We start from the raw sequence: 23204 nt of genomic DNA, 5'->3' as shown, positions 1-23204 counted from the left end.
TTTGCTCTGGTCTGAATCAGTGGATGAGTTGGTAAACTTTTCACACTGATAAAAAAAACCAAGAGAACCAAAAAGCTTCACTATAAGCCAGGTGAAGACATTCCCTCCTCTCATGTATCTGGAGTGGCAGTGGGATGATAAAGACAGCAAGAAGCTCCTGTGTTCTGGATAAGTGCATATTTCTGTGAGGAAAATTGCTATATGCAACATGGAGCGACAACACAAGTGGCATTTGTTGATATCCATGGTAATCATTTGGGCAATATACCAAGTAAAACTGTACTAGCAGAATGCCAGATCGGACACAGACCACTTCCTGTAAAGGGTCATGGTGTGATTGTTTTGATCCTAATGATGTACGACTGCTGTGTTCAGATCTGCCCAAAAGAACTGTACCATGGAGGAAAACCAACTAGAGTTCAACTGGACTAAACAGCACAGGTTTGAAAACACCTTCACCTATAATGTTTAAGGGCAAATTTACATTTTATGCATCATACACATCTCCAACGCTACTTCCCTGGTACATACTTTTAACCTTTCATATTTCAGAAGATTTTTTATGTCCTGAGTGAGGTTTCTGATCTGAAGACACATTAGTTTGATGAATCTTTTCAACACATGTCATCACATACAGTATGTATGAATATATCAACCCATATCATCTGCCATAACATACAGCAAAACTATATGAACACGTTTTTAGCATGGATCCCATCATCAGTGACAACATAATCGCCATCCACTCCAGAGCACAACAAAGACTGTTTTTACTGAGGAAGCCAAACTCTTTTAAACTGGACAAAACACATATGACTCTGTTAAATAGATCTTTTATTGAATCAATTGTAACTTTTGTCCTGATCTGCTGGTTTGGGAATCTTAACATGAAGAGTAAGACAAAGCTACAGAGTGGTGAACACCTGCTCTAAGATTACAGGGGTGTCTCAGCTCAGTCTCTGTATAACAGACCCCCCTTACACCAGGAGTTCAACCTTCTGCCCTCTGGGCAGAGGTACACAGTATCTAGACTCAGGAGCTCCAGGGCTCCAGCCTCCTTCATTCCAAAGGCAATTGCTGCCATCAACCATTAACTCTAGTCCACCTTTTATTGTTGCACTAGTATATTCTACTACTTGCACTTTTTTACTCATTGCACTTTGTAAACTTGAAGTTTTATAGTATTTTTGTTGTTGTATATACAGTCTATTTCTCCCATGTTTTTATGCTGCACCAGAATTGTAATAAAGAGTTACTGAATTGAATAAAAACAGTGAAATAAGTCGGTAGGTCTTTGATTTATCTATTGAACCACACAGAGAACTGAACCTGTAACCCTGAAAGTGTTGGTGCCTCAGGCTGAGTTCAACCTTTTCACAGTGAAATGTGAAGAGGATCACTGAGACTGATCACTCACAAAAAAATGATGCATCCAGAGGTTTAATTGGTTTGTAATTTAATCTGTAAAACTAGCAATACCTTACCACCATGTCAGTGATCAATGCTGCATATACATCATCATATAATATACAAACAGCACCTGGTTGCAATACAGATTCGATGCACGCTTTTAGCTAATGGGGCTGTCATTTTTTTTATTGGAAAATTGAACTACCTTTCAAATGTGGGGAAATATTAATCTATAATGATGTTAGTGTCTAAATAGGAAGCAGTCAAATAAAGCAGATGTATGAAAGTAAACGATAAACAGGAACACAGGAGAGAAGCTAAACCACAAACCAGTTTTCTTTCATCAGAGACAGAAGGACACTGCAGAGACAACTGAGGATGACTCAGGGGAACATGTTGCATCGGAGGTGGAGGTCTTCATTTGTCCTCATTCATCACAGCTCTGATAGAGACGTTGTTTCCTTTGTGGATCCCTTGTGGAAGTATTTTTTGACACAAGGTAATGTGTTCACTGAGAAAGTTATTTTCAGCCCGTTGTTACTGTTAGTTTATTAGTGCGGCAGCAACGTCAGAAAATAACTGTCCAGTCAGAGTAGAGAATGTTAATGAGCTCAACACAACACACACACAGAACTACAGATTCACAAGACCAGAGAGTGTAGACTAGGGCTGTAGTCAACCAAAGAAAATCTCAGTTGACTGAAATCATACCTATCTTAAACCAATAGAATGGTTGATGGGGGGAAAAGTAAACAAGCCAAGTTAGCCCTAGCATAGTTAGCATGCTACGTTGTTAGCAGGTGATATCTAGTGTCAGCAACATTTTTTATGAAGTTATTATCATAACTAAGTTCAGGAACAAGACCACGCCCTGCTCCCTTCAAAACACCTGTGCCTCGTTAATCCAAATCACCCGCGCCTCTCCCAGCCTCAACTCAACTCCAACCAGCCACCATTCATCCACTTCCTGAATCTTCTTGCCAATCCAAAATGAACCATTTAAAACTATACACAAATGGAGTGGTCTTAGTTAGTGAAACCAACACTAGATATCAAATAAAAGTCAGAGACTATATTGTATTAAGTTGCTATGAGCTGTAAACTCACCACTTCTAAGCAGAGGGCGGAAAGATAACGTGATCTCAGAGCCTGACGAGACCCTCTCCTGGTCTCAGACTCACCCTGGTCGGCGGGTGTCTCCTCGGCCTGCCGCTGGGTGTTCAGCAGCGATATCTTTCTTTTCTGTTTAATGGTGAGTGGTTAAGGTGCAGTCATCTTCTCGCTAAACTTTTGGAGGCTGGAAGCCCCGGACGCAGCGCCTGGAATGGGTCCGACCAATGAAAATTTGGTTGGACGAGAGCATATCGACCAACTAATCAACCGGGAGACTACAGCCTTACTGTCAACTTCCGTATAACTGTATCTGTGAACACATTGTAAGTCGGAGAAGCCTGAGGCAGGAAGATGGAAGTTTGGCAGCTAATCCAAAATCCTCATCCACTGCAGGTAATAAACAATGTGAGATCTCCCTGTGAGATTGAGCTCTCTGATGGGTGACTTCCTGTTTGTGTAGTTTTGAATCCACAGGTCACATCCCTCTGCAGGGTAGGTGTGTGTGTGTGTGTGTGTTCTCATTGCTGACTTCAAAGGAGCGCCAGACTGATCCTCCCAACATGACACCAACGCCTCCCTTCCCTCTGTCTTCTGCTGACTCCTCACCTCATCTCCTCTTTTCTCTCACCTCCTCCGCTCCCTCCTTCCCCTCATCTTTTTGCTTTCTTTTCTTCCCCCTGAATTGGCACCGGCAACACTTCACCTCTTGGTCTTTTTGTTTTTGATTTTGCTTTCTTCTTTTCTCTCCACTCCTCCTTTGCCTTTTCTTCTCTCATCTCCTCATTTCTCTTTCTATAAGGATATGGCTGCTGATTTTCTATATTTTTCTAATTTTCAACAAAAACCAACAATGAACTGATCTACTTGCAAGTATTGTGTGTGTATCCAAAGCCTGATATATCTAATTCCTCTGTTGTTGTCCAAAATCTATTAAAACCCATCAGTGAGTCACACCACTGCACTGGGTGACATGTTCCTTCATTATGGCTCCAAAGACTAATAACAGCGATCACATTTTCAGTAATTCAGATATATAGGTTGGGGCCAGTCCATGTAGCACCTTATAGGTAATTAAAAGAACTTTAAAATCAATTCTACAGTCTATTGGTAGCCAATGTAGGTTGACCAACACTGGTGAGATGTGTGACCTCTGCTGTGTATCAGTTAGCAGTCTGGCTGCTGCATTTTGTACCAACTGGAGGCGAGACACAGAGGAACAACTCAGGGTTGTGAACAGTGAATTGCAATAGTCAAGACGGGAGGACACATGAATTATTTTTTTCCAGATCTTGATTGGATAATATGGCTTTGATTTTTTTTGCAATGTTCCTTTGGTGGAAGAAACAGGATTGGACCACTTTCTTTATGTGACACTCAAAGTTCATGTGACGGTCAAAGAGGATTCCCAAGTTTTGTGAGGCTTGCTTGACATTTACTGCTAATGGACCAATACACTGCTGTACTTTTACAGAAAAGCTCTCAGGGCCGATAATAAGGACTTCTGTTTTGTCAGGGTTAAGTTGGAGGAAGTTGTCATCCAGACATCCAGTTCTTGATAGCTGTTAGGCAGTCTTGTAAGGATAGATAGATAGATAAACTGTTGTGCTGCATACAGTCATTTCAATGAGTAAAGTACAGTAATGTGTTTTCAATGTGCTGCAAATCACAAAGAATATTGTAAAAGAACTCCAAACATTAATAATTCTCTTTAAAATCTCCTTAAAAAACTCACTTTTCATTGTGCCATCTTCTTTACCTGATCGAGCTTTTATGTTTACTCTTTGTGCTGTTTGATGTTCATCATTATTTCTTGTGTTCTTGTATTTTTTTGAGGTGTGTAGTCTTTAATGCCTCACTACAAACCAGATTTCCTTTGGGAAGCACATTCATTTAGCCAAACAATGAAGTCCCAGCATTTGCAACATAATGTTTTACTTTGAAGATAATTCTTTCAGTCTCTTCTCTGTTTTTTTCCAGAGCTTTGAACGTACAACTAAACACAACTCACCGAGACCATTGTGAACAGTTACTGTTGTGTTGCTAATGTGTTGCTAGCATGTTGCTAATGTGATATGACTGCTGTAGACTGCAGGTGACACGCTTATATGGTAAAAAATGTTCCCCAAACAGCGCAGCAGAATTCGACTTTGCCACGAGGAAAGACTTTCTGGGTTAAATCCAACCTCACTTTTCTCACCTACTGACTGCAAGTCACAATGGAAGTCCCCGACCATATCAGCAATTAGCCCCCACCCCTCGACCCTCCCCACATACACACACACACACACACACACACACAAAGGAGGCACAAACACATCGGCAGTAAATTGCTGTCGACTCAATCCCGTAAACTGAGTGACTATGAGTCACAGCCACCCCAGGCGCTCTGTGATTGGCTGAAATACGTCAGCTAGTGTGTGTGTGTGTGTGTGTGTGTTTGTGTTGCCCGAAGCATCCTAATAGGTCTTGATAAGAGTCAATCAGAACAGAGAGAGAGAGAGAGAGAAAATAAAGACAAATTGACTACAGAGAGACCGTAGGCGAGAGACGGACAGTCGCCGAACAGAGTGAAAGAATGAGCGACCAAAATATATAATAGGAGAGAAAAGAGCTATTGAACTGCAGGGACAAAGGGCGAGGGACATAGCAAATGAACAGCAAAGACAGAGAGAAAGAGAGAAGGTTGGAGGGGAAAATTACCGCTCACTCAGGCTCCCGAGAGGAAACGATGAGGAGTGTCCACATCAACGAGAGCTGACACCTGCTCACACACACACACACACACACACACACACACACACACACACACACACACACAGAGTATTGGGGGGATTCGCTTAAAGGGACACCTGAATACACTCCATCAGCTGGATGTGAGCGCTGATGAGTGTAATATGGAGGATTATGAGTTGCAAACGTCTTCATTAATAATTCTGCAGCATTGAGGCAGTTATCACATGTGACAGTAACAGATGTACATCAGCTCCGACAATTAAAAGACAAATTCTCCCCCAAAACACTTTTCCACTGTTGGATGTTATCAGCGTGTTTCGGTTCAGCACATTTCAGAGTGATGAAGAGGTGATGTGCTGTGATTGATTTGAGGTAAAAGACAAATTAAATAATTAGTTTTAATTGCACTGCTTGTTGACTCTTCGTTTGTATTATAAGCCTACACATTATTAGAGACAGGGATGGTTCATTTATAAGACTCTATCTTTATTCATATTTTGTCTCATTACCAAATTGAATTACTTTCCATTTAATTGAGTTACATTTCTTACTATCTAACTTCCCTGATAGAATATAGAATTTATATTATATAAGTGGACACGGAGAGAGGATATATCTATTATACATTTTTTGTACTTATTTCACTTTCTCATAACACTGACTAAACCATTAAAAAGAAATTGATTTTAATTACATTTTGACACATTTTACCCCAAACCTCCAAGCCTCATCAAGGTTTACTTGAGTTTAGAGTGGCAACGATTAGTTGATGAATCGTTAGTAAATCGTGGGAAGTCCCCTGGCAGTCTAGGCCTATAGCAGCATAACTAAAGGCTGGTCCAAGGCGAGCCTGGTCAACCCTTTATAGAACTAATCAATTAATCAAGAAAATAATTGACAGATTAATCGATAACAAAAATAATCGTTAGTTGCAGCCCTTGCAGTAATGATTTCTTACATTCCATGCATGACGGACATGCTACATGTGTGGTTTCTGTCTAAGTTAACACCTTCTTTGCTGTCTGGTTTATGTTTAGTTGCTACTTTTTACAATAAAATTGTTAATTAAGAGTGCCGTATACTGTAGAGCTGATGTGAAGCCGGTCTTGTCAGTGCAAATATACTGTATTTAAGGCTGGATAGACTATAAAAGACCACTTATTGTCTATACAGTTGTGTACAGCCTTTATAGACTGATGCTCTGTTGGTTGAGTATGTTGGATAGGCAGTGTTATGCTGTTGTTGCCTTTATGATGCAGTTACATTACAAAGTAAACTTTTCAGTTTGTCTGTTTGTGTTGTCCACTTTCATATTTGCACCCAAAATACAATTTCTGCCTACGCCACTGACTCATGTTTGACCTTTTTGACATGTGATTTTGTTGTCAAATGGCTCTATCTCCAGAGACAACACTTCATGTTGCGGTTTGAGTGTGATATTTGATGCTCAGTTCATAAAAGTCATTTTTCATTTTGCCTACATTAACTATACTCTTTTCCAGACAAAGTTTCTGTCGTCCAGCTTCTTCGACTGTGACCTGGCAGCTTGTAAAACACGGTGTTCACAGGAACAGTTGAAGCCAAACAACAGCAAGTCACATTAACAGGCGCTCCACTGACCTCTACTGACCTCTGTGTTCACTTAATCGGAGTGTATGTGTATATGTGTGTGTATGTGTTTGTGTGAGTGTGAGTTAGCTGTTCATGACTGTGTGTGCTATTTGTTCGAACCAGTGAATCAGTGATTTCTGTGATGTGTGTGCGAGCTTCTGTGTGCCTCATACATATGCTTAACAAATCTATTTATTACAGAGTGTTACTGGTTACTGTGTGGATGTTTATGTGAGTGTGCGCTGATGAAGTTGATCTCTGCAAGCAGAAGTAAATGGGATGAAATGGGGGGAACATAAATTGTGAAATACTATAAAATATTTGTCCAAATAAAAACAAGTTATGTGAAATATGTAATAACTTCTACTTTGTTTACATAATCCCTACATTTGATTTCTGATTTATTTCTTACAGAGTATAACTGTCACCTCTTATCTCTGTATGTGTGCTTATATTTCCATTTTTTCTATTTCCCAGCAGGATCGGTGGAAAAACAAAAACTTATCTTTTTGATTGAGCAAACAAATCTTACATCCCCCTAAAATTAATTTAAATCTCACATTTAGCTGTCATCTCCTCAGAGTTATCGTATTAAAGCTGGAGAGTGATCAAAAATTAGAACCTGTCAAAATGTCAGACAATTAAATCAAAACATAAACAAATCCAGCGAGAGGGTCCAACAAAGAGCAAGAAGCATAAGTACAACATTTTTATTATGTTTAAACCCAAATAAAATTAGATTAAAGCACAAATCTTTTTGTTTTTTCTCAACAGTAGAGGGGCAGACCACTGTCAACTGATATTTAAAGGACAGTTCTGTCTAAAAATAGGTGCTGTGAGTGTTTGGAACTCATATTTGACACTTATATCCATATTTTTCCATCTATAATCATAATGAAAAGGCTCAATTCTGGGTCCTGTCATGTTCTCTGTGTACATGCTGCTCTTGGCTACATAATTTATTACTTTGATATTGCCTATTAGTGTTGTGCTGGTGACACACAGCTGTATCTCCCTTTTAATCTGCATAACAATCAACCTACATTTGAGCTTCATGTCATATCACTGGTTCATTTTTCCAGCGAAAGAATATTGGAAAAATCAGACCTCTACTACCTCTACTAAGGAAAAAAAATCATCCATATTTTGTTCAGTTGCCTCATCAAATCTTTCCTACCTCGACTGTGACGGGTCCAGAACTCTGCAGCAATGTTTTTAACAAAAATCATGCATTACATCAGGTTTAGCTTCACTCCATTGGCTTTCTGTCACTTTTAAGATTGATTTTAAATCTTTACTCTTGATAAACAAGACACATGTTAAGGCACTTCTGTGCTTACAGAGGTCGTGTTCTCTAATCTCTGGTAGCAGCCTCAGATCTTCAGGACTTCTGGATTGTGCTTTTAATGTTGTTGTTCCTCGACACCGGAACAGCCTCCCACAAAGTCTCACAGAAGTCATATCAGTCCATATCTCTGACAAGCAAAATGCTTTTTTCTGTTCCTGATTTTATACCTTTTATGTTGTGGGATGACACATAATTGTGCTTGTTTTATATGTCATCTTCTCTATCTCTTTCCTTTCTCTCCTTCCTGTAAAGCACTTTATAAAAGTGTCTTTAAAAGTGTTACAAGAATAAAGTAGCTTGTTTGCTATATGCTTGGTTTACACACATAAAAAGGGATCTCAAAATTGAAGTAAAAATCTATCGCTAATCTGAAAACCTCCATAATGTATAAACATAAAATAAGATTATTCCAAAATAAGTTTTTGTGCCCACAATACCCAGTATAGAGAGGAAAATAAATAGTTAAAAAATAGTGTAAGCAAAATAAAATAAAAATTATTGACGCTGTGAAATACAGTGAGGGGTTGATCGATGCAGGACGACCTCGACGTCGACCAGCTGCTCCTCCACGCTGAGAGAAGCCAGCTGAGGTGATCTGAGCACCTGGTAGGCCTCCCTTTGGAGATTTTCAGGGCTCGACCCTACAGGGAGGAGACCACTGGGGGCCGACTCAGGACAGACTGCAGAGGGAGCATCTCCCATCTGGCCCGAGCAGCGTATAGAGATCCCCCCGGAATAACTGATGGAAGCTGCTATGATATAGGACGTATCCTCGCTCTGTTGTTAACCTGACCTGGAAATAAATGAGTGGACACTGAGCCGGTTGCAAATTTACAAACTTATACTTTTTATATGTTGTGACATATAATCTCCTTTGTCCTGCTGTATCAGGGGGATCTTAAGTGCTGACTTTCAGTAAGGGCATGTGAAGGGTGATTTTAAATCTAACTGACTGGGCGTAGAGATAGTTGGGAGTAAATGTGAATTGTTTTGCTTGCCTGGTGATGATTCAACAGAGAAAATTGTAATAAGTGTTAGTCTTGAGAGTGAGGAGTGATTTAAAGTGATTTAAAATACCGACTTTCACGATCCAGTCACGATTCATTTTGATGCCCTTGTAGCTAACAGGCTGTCGACACTGGAGGTGCTTGGGGTTTTTCAGTTGTCCAGTTACTGTTATGATCTGTGGTGTGAGTGGACCCAAATGCAGACCAGGAGACAGTTCAATAGTAAATGTAGAAAGAGATTTATTGCAACAGAGGGGATGAGGCAGGTGAGCAGGTAGGGGAACGGTGACGGAGTCGGTCTAACAGGAGAGTGGTGTGAGCAGCAGGCTGATTGGCAGACAGGCCGAGGTAACCAGATGGTGATGACCTTGAGAGCAGAGGAGAACATTAGTACACAAAGTATAGAACATGAGGAAATAACTCACACAAAGACTGAGCGGCTGAGAGCATGTGACCGCTACCAATGTAGCTGACTGAACGATCTGGCGAAGAGTGGCTGGTAATCCGGGGAAGATGGGATGATGGATGGCAGGTGCGCTGATGAGAGCAGATGCCGTGCATCAGGAGTAATCAGGGAGAAGCCGGAGGAAGGAGGAGCCACGCCTGCCACTCACAAACAAGAACACATGAGGAGACAAACGGGACAAGAAACACAAGGAAAAGGGAAAACACGGGAAACACATGGGGGGACACTAGAGGCACAGCCAGGGCCATGACAGTTACAGTTCTATTTGAATTAATATAGCAGTCTATAGAGGTGGCATAATGGCTTCACTCATGCATGGTTTTCAGGGTTTTGTCATTGTTTTGATTAGTGTAATGTGTGAAAATTAACGTGAGATGAATTAATGTCATGTTTTCTTGCATGACCAAAGGTTTTTTGATATTCATATTTATAGTGAGAAGTATATAGAATGAACCGCATACCACATCATTCATATCTAGCTAGTTGGTAATCCCATTCCTAGATGGGCCTTTAAAATGAATCAGTGCTGTGGCTGAAAGCATCCTGTATAAAAAGGTCAACAGTTCCTACACATCATCCAATATGGATGTGAACACCCTCTGATTAAGGCTCCATTCACACCTGGTATTTACATGTAATCTGTATCTGGATCCATGGATCTTTGCATTTACACCTGGAATTAAAATGTGTTCTCATTTCTCAGTTGTGATGGGGGAAGCTGGCGGATGACAGGTCGCATCACAGGTCAAGGAAACTGCTGCCACTGATGGACGTCATTCATTTCTAAATCATTTTTGTGAGGGAACGCTTCTGGCTGCGACCACTACTTGTAGTTTTTGCAGGGTTTGCTTTAGCTGGCAGGAAGAGGTGGAGCTAGGTGACCTTTCAACTTGATGGGCCAGTGTTTTTTCTTACGAATGTGATCACACTGTACAGATTGCATTTACGCCTGGCTGAGATCACAATACAAGCCTGACCATCTCCAAATGTGGTCTGGCCAATCCAATTGCATCGCGATCACATTAATATGTGTTTTTCCTCATCCAGATCCAGATATCCAGATATAGATCGCCTTTTAATGCCAAGTATAAATGGGGTGTAAAGCTGAAAGTCAGTACTTTAACCTTTTAGCCACTACTTCCAATGAATTTGTTCCTAAAAAAAGACTATAAAAGGATTTCTAACATGGTGACAAGAACAGGGCAGATGGAGGATAATAATAATAATAATAATAATAATAATAATAATAATAATAATAATAATAACTTTATTTGTATAGCACCTTTCATGCAAAGATGGAGCCTGAAGTGCTCAACAGGATGAGATGAAAATAAACAATAGCAATAATTAAAAGAGACGAAATAAACAATAGCAAAAGTTGAGAGAAAAACAAACAGTTTAATAACAATACAATAAAACATTAACAATGATTCAAGATTCAAGATTCATTTATTATCATTTTACAACACAAGATTGTATATTGTAGTTTGTAGTCCCTTAATGCTACTCACAAAAACAAAAAATATATAAAAGGATTCATAATTAATAAGTCATAAAAATAAAACATTTTTGATATTGGAGTGCAGAGGATGAATGGAGGAGTCTCACAGCCTGAGGAAAGAAGCTGCTCTGTAATCTGGTGATATGACAGCAGATACTTCTGTATCTCTTGTGAGACAGCAGCAGGATGAACAGGCTGTGGTTTGGGTGGGTTTTGTCTTTCAGTATCCTCTGGGCTCTGCAGGCTCCTCACCTCACTGATATCACTGATGCTCGGTTGATGGGTACCAGTGATGTTCTGGGTGGTTTTAATCACCCGCTGCAGAGCCTTCCTGTCTTGGGCTTTACACATCCCATGCCAATTTGTGATGTTTCCAGTCAGGATGCTTTCTATTGCTCCTCTGTAAAAGTTCACAAGAAGTACAGTCGTTTCTGAGCTTTTTTTTTTTTTTTTTACTGATGTCCATGACAGGTTCTCTGTGATGCTGATACCCAGGAACTTAAAACTGTTCACCTGCTCCACCTCAGCTCCACTGCTGTGCAGGGGTGTGTGTTTGCCTCCTTTTTTTTCCAAAATTGACAATCAACTCCATGGTTTTGTTGACGTTGAGCAGTAGGTTGTTCTCTGCAAGATTGTTGATTTCCTCCTGATATGAACTCTCTTCATTGTTTGAAATCCAGCCAATGATGGTGGTGGTGTCGTCCGCAAACTTCACAACAGAGTTCTCTTCATGTCTGGGGGTTGCAGTCATGGGTGCACAGTGTGAATAGGAGGAGGCTGAGCACACAACCCTGAGGGACTCCGGTGTATACCAATAAACCCAAATTAAAAGCCAGATTAAGAAGATAAGTCTTTTTTCTTGTTCTATGATTCAAGGGGAGAGTGTTCCACAGTTTAGGGCCATAGAAACAGAAAGCAGCCTCACCAGATTTCTTGTGGGACACTTTAGGAACTTCTAAAGGAAAGGCAGTGGAAGATCTGTGAGTTCTTGTTGGGACATAAAATGAAAGGCAGTCACTGATATATGAAGCTGCTAGATTATGTCGTAGATAAGTTAGTTAGTTAGCAGAGGGGTAAAAATACCTTTTTTTTGTATTGGTCAAAATCCTGGCTGCAGCGTCTGTAACTTCTTTCTGTTGAACACCTGGATATTATGAGGTGGACTAGTATGAGAGGTATCTCTGCACAGTGTTGGTCCTTGCACATAGTGTTTCGAGGATTGTCATGATATGGACAGGAATTAACTGGAGCAATCTTTGTTCCAGTTTAATTAACTGGAGCAACTGAGTCGATGGAACTTCAGTTTGAGGCGGAGGCTCATCACATGGCACTGTAGAGTCTAGCTCTCTGCCTGCCGTAACGTTGACAGCGGGACCCGGGACTACTAGTAAGTCGAGGAGCTGCTCATCTTTCCTCCAGCTCGGCGATCTTCTTGCCCAGATGGACACAGCTGTCACACGATGGTGGAGAGGTAAGTGGTGGCATACTGGAGACCTGTAGTGACCCAAATATCTTAGGAATTGCTGTGGGTGTATGTCTGTGATTTTAAGAAGTCTGTGATCTAAGTTAAATCCAGTCTGTGCCAGAGTTGAAATGCACCATAAACATGTTTTTGAAATAAAAGCAATCAAAGCAGTGTAAAAGCATCTGAAGCAGATCAGCCTGCCAGTATTCAACTGCAACTTTCTTAACTGCTTTTTCTCCAAGTACAAGTCAAAATGTGTGCAAAAAAATGGATGCGGGCCTCGCCTCCTCTGTAGTTTTGATATGGATTAAAAGGATTGATGGTTGGAGCTTTTACAGCAGTTGTTCAAGTCAATACAAACACGGCTTATTCACTGAGTGCTTACAGCAAACATCTGTCCATCTGTAAATCTGTCAATAAACAATCTAAAAATAATGGTAATATCTCTGTATTGTGACTTTGTTCTATCTTTATTAAGTCTTTGGTGTTACTACTATATTTTTTTTCTAATTTTTGCTATAATAATCCAGTTTTCCTTCTAGGATCAATAAACACCAGCATTTATTTCAGTCTTTCAGGGGTTTGAGAGGGATATCTGGTGGGATTTCAGACTTGCTTGGATCTTATGAGCAGCAGGAGGTAACATGATTTTAAATTATATATAAATAAACAGTAAACACACACACACATATAAAAACTTCCCTCAGGATCAATAAAGTTTCTATCTATCTATCCGAGTGAACAGAAGAACCGTGTAGGTGGTGATAGAGGTGAACATAAATCTCCCCTGTTATTTCCATCTGAGATTGCTGCCCCATCTGTTTATTTTTCAAGACTGAAAACGGATCTGCTGGAGAAGAAGAGGAGAGAAACAAACTGGTTTTACATTTCAGATTTTGTCCAGCAGGCATGGCTGCAGTGTCTTACTAAAGGAAACGTTGAGAGGATACACAGCTGTAGGATTCAGCCTGACCTCCGACCTCGAGGAGGTGGTGAGTAATAGAAGTTGAGGGAAAAGAGGATGTGGGGAAGTACAAGATTGAGAGAGATAAAACTAATTCAAATTAAACGCAACTCCAGAGCATCAGATTCCATCAGCTGCTCTGAAACAACTCTGTAAATGTCCTGGATGCGGGAAATTGCAAAGAGGCTTAAAAGAACTGATAAAAAAAATAGCAAAGTACTGTTTCAGGAAATGGTGATATTTTCAGAATGCTCTAAAAGTTTTGACTCTAAATGGTAGATCGAGCAAAACACACTTTTGAGTTTCAAAGTATCGACATGGAGCTGGACATGAATAGATTACCAAATGGGCTGTGCAGCTGCTGGAGCAGTGGGGGCGTCAAGGGCCTTTGTGGTAAATGGCAATAGCACTTTCTAAAATGACCGAAGGCCTGATACATTAGTTTTGAGGTCGTCAGAGGAAAGAAGGCTTTTAGTCTTATTGAGTTGAGGTTCAGTGGTCACCTCATACAGTACAGAAATTTTCTTAAATGTCTTTATGGATCCACTCTCCTTCTCAGCTTTACAATTCAAGTTAAGACTGAACAAAGTTAATTGAAACACAAACCTTTAGAACAAGTTTAAACTACTTTTGCAATATAAAGCACATTTCAGTCCAACATCTTGAGGAATTATGTTCCTAATGGACAGATACACATCTCATGTTTAACATCCAGTGCGAATGCAACAAGTAGCATGTGTGTTATGTACTGAGGGAGAAAGTAAAGGTGTAGAGATTGGGTTGGTGTTTGTAAAAGACTTGCTATTCATCTTTTTATTATCCATAACTACAATTTATCCCTGAACTTTATTAAGTCTTGTAGTTGCCTAACCTTAAAGATACTTTAATCATTTTCTCTCAGACTAAGAGTTGCTGAACATAAGGCTGCCATTAGAAATGGTAATATGGATTATGCCGTTGCTAGAAACTACAAGGAGAAAAACCATGGGTCGGCTACGTCCCTCAAATTTATCGGCATTGAAAGAGTGCGACCCAATCCGAGAGGTGGTAACTTGATTAACCAGCTCTTAAGAAGAGAGGAATTTTGGATTTATCAATTGAATACTATTGAACCTTATGGACTTTATGAAACACAGTATTTGAGTTCTTTTCTGTGATATGAGTTTGTTAACTTTATGAAACACAGGAGTTTTCATCTGAGATATGTAAATATTAACTTGTGTTTCTTTCCACAGGCTATTTGGACTCTTAGGGAGAGATGAGCCACTAGGTCCCCTGGCACTCACCTTCCCATTTAGTGATGTAGAGGGACGGCTGTAGGACCTGTAGTCCATTCTGCTGAGGGAATTTTACTCATCCTATTCAGTCAGTTGTTTAATGAAGTTTAATTATATAAAATGATGTCATTCTTGTAACTTTGTGCAACATTAATCACGTCATGTTTTTTGTAATATGTATATTTTCATTTTCGTGCCCTTTGTAAAATGTTCACTTTGAGAAAATGAAGACTGTGATAATAAGTCATGTGACTCAGATGTATTTATCACACCTGTGAGTACTCAGCAGTTGCACTAAGTGAACCTAAGTGAACCAGGCGAAACGCGTTGTTCGCTCTTAATAAAGTCACAGTAAAGTGATTTTCACCTCATATGTTCCTGCGACCGATCAGCACCTGACTGAAAATACTGGCTGTGCATGGGGAGTTCTGTCCTTTTATATACTTTAATCATTGTTCAGTTCCAATAACCACCTTTTGCAAACCTTAAAACTGCTATAATCAATGTTTTTTTTATAATAACACTGTATAAAGTGTATAATGTGTTGGTTGTTGCTCGTAGTGATGAACCTACAGAGAATTATCAGCGACTCTGCAGCTCCCCTCGGCTTTACGGAGCTTTATAGCGAGTTTCAGCTCATTGTTTAGCTGTCAGGCTGAAACTTTACCATTTTCATTCACTCTCAGTGCTCTCAAAGCACCGTTTTCAGCCGCAGCAGGCAGCTATTTTCAGAGAAAAGGCTCTAAAAAGCAACTGTACACTACCTGCTCAGCATCTGCTCAAATGGCAAACAGACACAGTTAGCTGTAGACTAGCTGGTGAACATAACGGAGCATTTAGCAACTAAAGAGCCAGATATTTCCCTCAGGAGTTGGTAGAGAGCAAAAACAGAGCTAAAAGAGAGTGAATATTGGACTTACGTTCACCAGATGAATGATAATGTTGCTCTGTGACTGCTGGATGTGGAAATAAGCAACCATTTGATAACAAGTCCAACAAATCCACTCAAAAGCTGATGCTGTGTTGTGTTCACTGCTTGTTTCCACTGAAAACAAGTGGCCAAAATATCAGTTAATGGAGGTTTAACCATATAACATAAAAAAGAAAAGTAAAGTTTTAAATATGTTGGCATTGAACATAAACCACGGTTCTGCAGACATGTCCAATATCAATGTTCTTCTTCATTAGAAAAGGATTTAAAAAGTGAGATTTACATTGTAAATAATCAAGAGGCTTTCCTAACTTTGACACTCTTGAGGAAAAATGACATCCAAATTTCACAGTGTGTTCAAATTTTCCAGTTTCATCTTATTATTATATTATTATTTTATCTGCATAGAAGTGGATACTAATTTATCTTAATTTAGACAGAAACCTCGAGCAATAACATAATTTCTTCATATGAAAAGTTTTGCTTCAAGCGAGCATTTAAAAAAAAAAAATTGCATCGACTTTTTTTGCAGCTTGTTTCATTTGATATTGAACCGTTCACAGCAGATAGAGAGATACAGCACAATAAGGTAGTTGAATGGAATATCAAAAAGTGAGAAGGAGACTTGTAAGAGAGAGAGGGAGAGAACGAGAGAGAGAGAGAGTGTGTGTGTGTGTGTTGCATATTTAAGATAGAAATGAGAGAGAGAGAAAAAAGAGGAGAAAGGAGAGCTGCATGGAAAGAGGGACAGGAAGGGAAGATGGCAGACGACTACTAATGTCCCACTATGTAGATGGAGAAACTCATTGCTAACACACACGCACACACACACACACACACACAAACACACTTCCGATGGGCAGCCAAGAGGGGGGTGGGCTATCAAAGAAGGAGACGTACTGAGGTGAATACTGATGCTGCTATCTGCCAGATACACACACACACACACACACACACACACACACACACACACACACACACACAGAGAGAGAGACTCCAAGAACACTGAGGAAAGGAGGAGGTGGAGGTAGGAGACATGAAACATGAAAAAGAGAACAGAGGAAATGAGAAAGTGAGTGGAAAGGAGAAGAGAGGATGAAGGGGCCGGGGAGATTACGAGCAAGAGAAGAGGAGAAGGAGGAAGGGAGAATGGTGAGGAGAGAAGAGGAAGCAAAACAGAAAGAGGAAAAAGGGAGTGAGTGGAGAAAAGAAGAAGAGGAGGGAAATGGAAAAATAAACAAATGGTAAAGAGGAGAGATCATGAGGTGAGGAGGAGGAAGAGAAATGAGGAGAGGAAAAAAGCAAAGATGGAAAAGAGAAGAGAAAATCAGAACAGATGAAAAGAGGAAGAAGTGGAAAAGAAGAGAGAAAAAGAAAATGCACGGAGACAAGGAGAGGAAAGCGAGGAAGGTGAAGAGGATCGAAGGAGAAAGCACAGAATGGAGGTGAGAGGAGAGGACGGGAGGAGAGCAGGGGAAGGATGCAAAGAGAATAAAAAAAAGAAATGGATGAGAGGAGAGGAGAGATGAATGAGGAGGTGAAGTGAGGAAACAAGAGAAGTAAGGAGCAAAAGACAAGAGAAGTGAAGACAAGAGAGGAGAAGGAGGATACAGAGGAGAAGAAAAGCAGAGGATAAGAATAGAAGTAGAGAGTGAAACGGGAGAAGGGAGAGGATAGAGGAGAAGAACAGCAGCAGAGGGGGAAAGGAGGAGGAAGAGGAAATGGAGGAGTAGAGGAATATAAAACATGGGGGGAGGAGAGAAGGTGAGGAGAGAAGAAAAAAAGAAGAGGGGAAGAGAGGAGCTGAGAAAAATCTATGAATGGAAAAGAGAGGAGGAGGAGGAGAATAGATGAGGAAGGTGTTTGCTCTTTTTAGTGCTGCTGTGACTCGTCTGCTCTGCTGCTCTATAGGGGATTCCTGCTTATACAAGGACACACACACTTTTTTTTTACTGCCTCTCAATGTCCACTCTCAGCACACCGCTGACACTATGTGTGTGTGTGTGTGTGTGTGTGTGTGTGTGTGTGTGTGTGTTAAAATCCAGGTGGGCAGCTGTATGGACTCAAACATGTACTTTGTGAAAAATGTCAAGCATATTTAGCAATTCATATCAGCTCCATATTCACTGTGAAAACCTCATCCGACCACCGGGATCATTTATATTGATTTTTTCTGTTCTGTTCATTTTTCTCCCTCCCTGTTTGTCAGTTCTTGTCACAGTGAACATGTGAGGTAAATATAACAGTAGTTCACACATGTGAGGTTAAAATATTGCAGTTTAATCGAGATTTTATAACAATATATCTGACATTATTGTGATTTTTACATTTCTGTTACAAATTTTTGCTTCACCATGTGTCTTCTGGCTCAGGCGTATTTTCTTTTAGTGCAATTTTAATGTTTCTTGTCTCTCAGCATTTTCGACTGTCAACTAAAAAACAAAAAATTATCTTCAGTGAGACTCAAATATGAATGTTTCCTGTACCTGATCATATCAGTGAGCAAGTCACTTGGTCTCCCCTGGCTGTCATTCATGGAAAAACATGACAAACATTCAAGGAATATTGTTAAATTCCTCCTAAACCTTCCTCATTGGTTTCTGAATAGATGTGTGGACTAATTAGCCATTTGCTACACGCACTCGTTGAATGTGTTGATTGACATCATTTCTAGGTTAAATTGCTTCATATTTTCATTTTGCAATAACACGGCAACTCTTATAGGGATGTCAAATCCCAAATCCCTCCACAACTAACCAAACTACACCTAGAATCTGATTAATTTTAAGACAAACTTATATCTAAAGTATAATGTTTAAAATGTTTATTCATGTATAAAACTAAATTTGTTTGTGGTATAAAAAATCAAAAACTGGCAAGTAATAAAAGTTGGCATTTAATGTTCAGTCAGATTTTCAGTTTTGTTTACTTTATATTTGATGGAATATTTCCTGATATTAATCATAGCTTTGGTAAGTTTATTCAGGCAAAATTATTCTTCTCTCTGTGTTAGGACAAAATTAAACCATGATATATTGAGAAGCTTGGCATATTGTGTTAAATGAAAAAATAGATTTGTAGAAAAAAACAATTTTATATTATTATTATTAAATTTTCATTTTGTATCAGCACTGAAAAATTTGAGATGATACACAGCACTGGTTTAGTTGTCATGAGGCTCAGTCTATTCTCAGTGATGGGTTTTTTTTTGTTTGTTTATTTCTCACAAAATATTGACCAAACTAAAGTGAAAACATGTAGGGTCGGCTGTATGCAACATCTGTGCTGTCTCATTAAAATGTATCATATGAAATAAAAACCTTTTGATGTTAAGTAAACAGAGAATTGACTGACACTATACAGTATGTTTAAAAAATGGATGGATATTTTGGATTAGACGCATACAGCAGTGAATCATCTGCATATAAAGATGCTCTACCTGATCACAAGATAGGCCTTTAAAACATGACGTAAGCACTATTGAGAGGGGCTCAAGGGAGAGAACAGGCAGCAGAGGAGAGAGGGAGCATCTTTTACATAACCATTTAGAGTAAATAAACAGAGTAAATTCCAGTTGCAGGTACAGAAACCATCAGAAAGACCAAAGAGATAAATGCGCCCTCAAAGCCAGACTTCCTAAAAACAGCAAAAATGTTATTCAATTAAAATCTATCAAGTGTGTTGTATGTGTCAAATAATATTGCAACAACAGCCTGCTGAGATGGATGTTTGGGGTAAATTACAGAACCAGTCAAAAGTCTGGACACACCTTCCCATTCACTTCAATGAGAAAGTGTATCCACACTTTTGATTGGTACTGTATATTAAGAAAAGTTTGGATGTTAGAAAAAGAAGGCTGATAAGCAGCACAGGGCAGAATAGTGAAAACCTTGTTAATGTAGCACTGAGATGGAGGTTTCAGTTGCATTTGTCTTTCATATTTAATACATGGCTGAGACAGACAGAGAGGAATGGGAGGTGGGAAGCAAGAGAACCAAACTAACTGCTTTTTTAAAACTGTCAAGTCCAAATATATCAAGCTGTCTGAGCTGTGATGAGTTCTGACATCTCCGGAAAATTTGAAAAGTAAGAAATAATTAGAAGCTTTTCTGTCACCCACATTACTTTATAATAAAACCGTGGATACCAAATACTATTTGGGAGGAATCTGCATGAGAAAGGAGCTTTAACTGGGGGCTTATTTTATATCCATATTGAGTCATTAAATACCATCTCTAAGACAAAGAAAATACTTGGTTAGATATAAGAAGCTTAAATATAAATCCATGTATCCTGATGGCAAAAGCAACAAGACATACAGTAAAAGCCTTGATATCATCACTACTAAAGCTGTGACATCATACTCAGGCCCAATGCCATGTGGTCAAACTAGGAGATCTGTTTTCGTATGAGATGTCAACGCAATTACTGTCCTTTCAAATATAAGACCAGATTAAATATTTAAATATTTAATTATGACATAGTTAGGTCAGCCATCGTTTTAAAAAAATCTCAAATATCAGCCTCCCTGAGCCCATGTATTATCCTTTATGCACTAATGTCATGTGTCTGAGAATGAGTTCAGATAACATCCTTCAACACATTTATAAATTTTAAATATTTCACAGAAACATAAAGAAAAGATACCTCTGACAGTTATAAACCCTGTCATCATTGAAGCTATTATTAATATGAGTATCATCAAATGTCATGTAATCAGAGACATTATAAAACTATAGTATATTTCTCAGTAATACTGAAAGTGTGCTTACTTGAAATATCACCAATAATCCCTCATTGCTCAGGAAAACTGTGTCTACTCACAACTTTGTCAGTAGGTTCAGCCAAGAATTCAGTCAGCAAACTTTGATGGATGTCAAAAATCGACAGTCTCTGTAAAAAATGCAATTTTTGTCTGTGTTTTCTCAATAAGTTTAACCTAACCTGGTGTTTGGTTAAAGTCTGATTATCTGACTGCTGTGTATGTTACCTTGTTGACATTTTTTGCGATTTTATGATGTTGGGAGTTGGTTGCTACCTTACTTGTCTCAAACAGTTTCTCCTTTTCCAACACCTGTTTTTGGAAAAAACTTTTTAAAGATACAACAGACTTTCACAGTCGTCCTGTTGGGAAAGTTTCCCAGATATACTATTAAATACTATTAAATCAGAATGTAAATCCCACATTATGTATCAGTCACATATTCACACTCTCCTGTCAGGCTCTTGGAAGCGGTTTAAATTATTTTCTCCTGTAATTTGCATTTATTACACAGTCGTTTTGAGCTCCTCCTCATCCTTGACAAGAGAAGTTCTTGGCTGTCATGAATTTATTTCCTCTGTGGCAGAAAAACACATTACACAAGCCTTCAGAAACTCCTGCAGGTTAAACCGAGCTAACCAAACACTTAGCGCTGACTGACTAACAGACTCACTATAAACAGACTGAGGGAAACTCACTAGCCTAGCAACTTAAAGGCTACAGACAACCCATAATACAACAATCTCCACTCAAAAAGAAAATCCAATGTTGTGAACACATAATTGTCAACCCCAACTTTTTCCAAATGTAATTTCCAGAATAAAATATTATCTTACATTTAGTCCAATATAGTATAACAGCTGTTCTCATTCCCAGGGTGTCAAATACCGACACTTTGTCACGTCCCTCAGAGTCTGATATTGACACACACAGGACCCTTTATCTTCTGTATGGGACGCACCAGGCTTTCAACTCACTCAATTATAAACCCATTTGCATCATTATTAGACGCCATGAGACTGATGATGTCTATATAAGGTGACATTTTCCACTTAGGATGAAGCAGGTTGGGTGGATGGCTAGATTTTTAGATGGCAAAAGGTGGACTTTGCTGCAGGACACTAATGTTTGCCTCCCACTTCCAACTGTGAGTATCATGTTTCCAACTAAGACTTGGGACGTTTTTTTGTTGTGGTGTTTAGTGTTGCCGTGACAACGTTTCAAGTGATCATTTTAACCCAAACCACAATCTTTCCCTAACTCTAACCAAGTGTTTTTTTGTGCCTAAACCTAACCAAATGTTTTTGTGCCTAAACTTAAACAGACCACACTAGTTGCTCTGAACATGTAATATTGCCATGGATGGGTGTACACTGGATTTAGCTGTGAGCCTGGTACGTCACTATGCAGACACCCAAGGGTGCCTTGTGTGTCTGCATGAGATGCCAGAGGGATGTGACAAAGCATCAGTATCCGACAAACTGGGATTAGAACGGGTTGAGTATAATGTTGGCATAACTGACATAAGACACATGAACCGAGCTACAAATATAAAGTTGTTACACTTTTGCACTCTTGTACTTGAGATCACCACTTGAACGATGTGGGTAGAAAAGTAACCTTTTTAATTTTAGTTGATGTAACTTTTCTGTAAGTGGTAGTCCTTTCATTAACTGTTCAGCCACAGTGACTTTTTGTCTTACTAATTACTAGTTGTTATATTCAGTCCAAATAAACTTGAAAATATAATTTCCTTTTTCGGGGGACATTTGATCAAAAATAGCTGCCTGACAACACATGATATAAACACCAAATGGAAAAGCTTTAACTTCAAACGGGAAGAATTACTGCAGAAGCTGTGCATCTCAGAGCGCTGAGCCATAAAGATGTCAGGACTCACCAGCGATGGCTGAACCTTTTCACTTTTACCCACACCATAACTCTAAGACACATGGTGCACTGACAAGCTGCAGAATTTCTCGGGTGTCAAAGTTTGGTGTCATTTCTTTCAACTGTCCTCCTTTGGATCAAGGAAAGTGGGTTCACCCTTAGAGACACAATGAGCAGCTCTGACATCTGGAGGGAGCTCAGAGTAGAACTGCTGCTCCTTCACTTCAAAAGGAGCCAGTGAAGGTGGTTTGGGTATCAGATTAAGATCCCTACTGTATGCCTCCCTTTAGAGGTTTTCTAGGCACATCCAGAACACACTGAGGGATTACATACCCCATGTGGCCTAAAAACATTTCGGATTCCCCAAGACGAGCTGGAAGACGTGGCTAAGGAGTAGGACCTCTGAGCTACCTTGCTTATTAGAAATGGATGTGTAGATAGAGGGTGACATGTTCTTTCCCAGAAACACTTATTTTTTTAATATAACAATTACAAATGAGACAAAAATTAAGAAAATTTTACTTAGCATCACACACAAATTACTCCTTAAAGTTGAGCCATTAGATACAGTATAAATTTGAAAGTCATAAAGAGCTGCATTATTATATTTTCTTCTGACAGGAGAACTTGAATGCTGGTGCCTCATTTTACAGAAGTCTTTAGACTCTCACACTGTACCATCACAATGGAAAAAGGCTATCATGACACCTGTCGCAAAGAAACCCT

General features: G+C 39.4%; 1 long non-coding RNA gene across 1 annotated transcript; it reads right to left on the bottom strand.

Moving 5' to 3' along the window:
- Nucleotides 1-9448: 9448 nt before the first annotated feature.
- Nucleotides 9449-10015, bottom strand: LOC121899521. Its single transcript, XR_006096736.1, has 2 exons — nt 9684-10015; nt 9449-9589 (listed from the first exon to the last, which is right to left on the bottom strand). It is a non-coding gene; the product is annotated as an uncharacterized LOC121899521 (long non-coding RNA).
- Between the last annotated feature and the right edge of the window lie 13189 nt (nt 10016-23204).

Source organism: Thunnus maccoyii, chromosome 6 (assembly GCF_910596095.1).
Source record: "Thunnus maccoyii chromosome 6, fThuMac1.1, whole genome shotgun sequence".
In the NCBI taxonomy this organism is placed as follows: Eukaryota; Metazoa; Chordata; class Actinopteri; order Scombriformes; family Scombridae; genus Thunnus; species Thunnus maccoyii.
The sequence above is the reverse complement of the archived record's forward strand: the minus strand, read 5'-3'. Positions and strand labels throughout refer to the sequence as shown.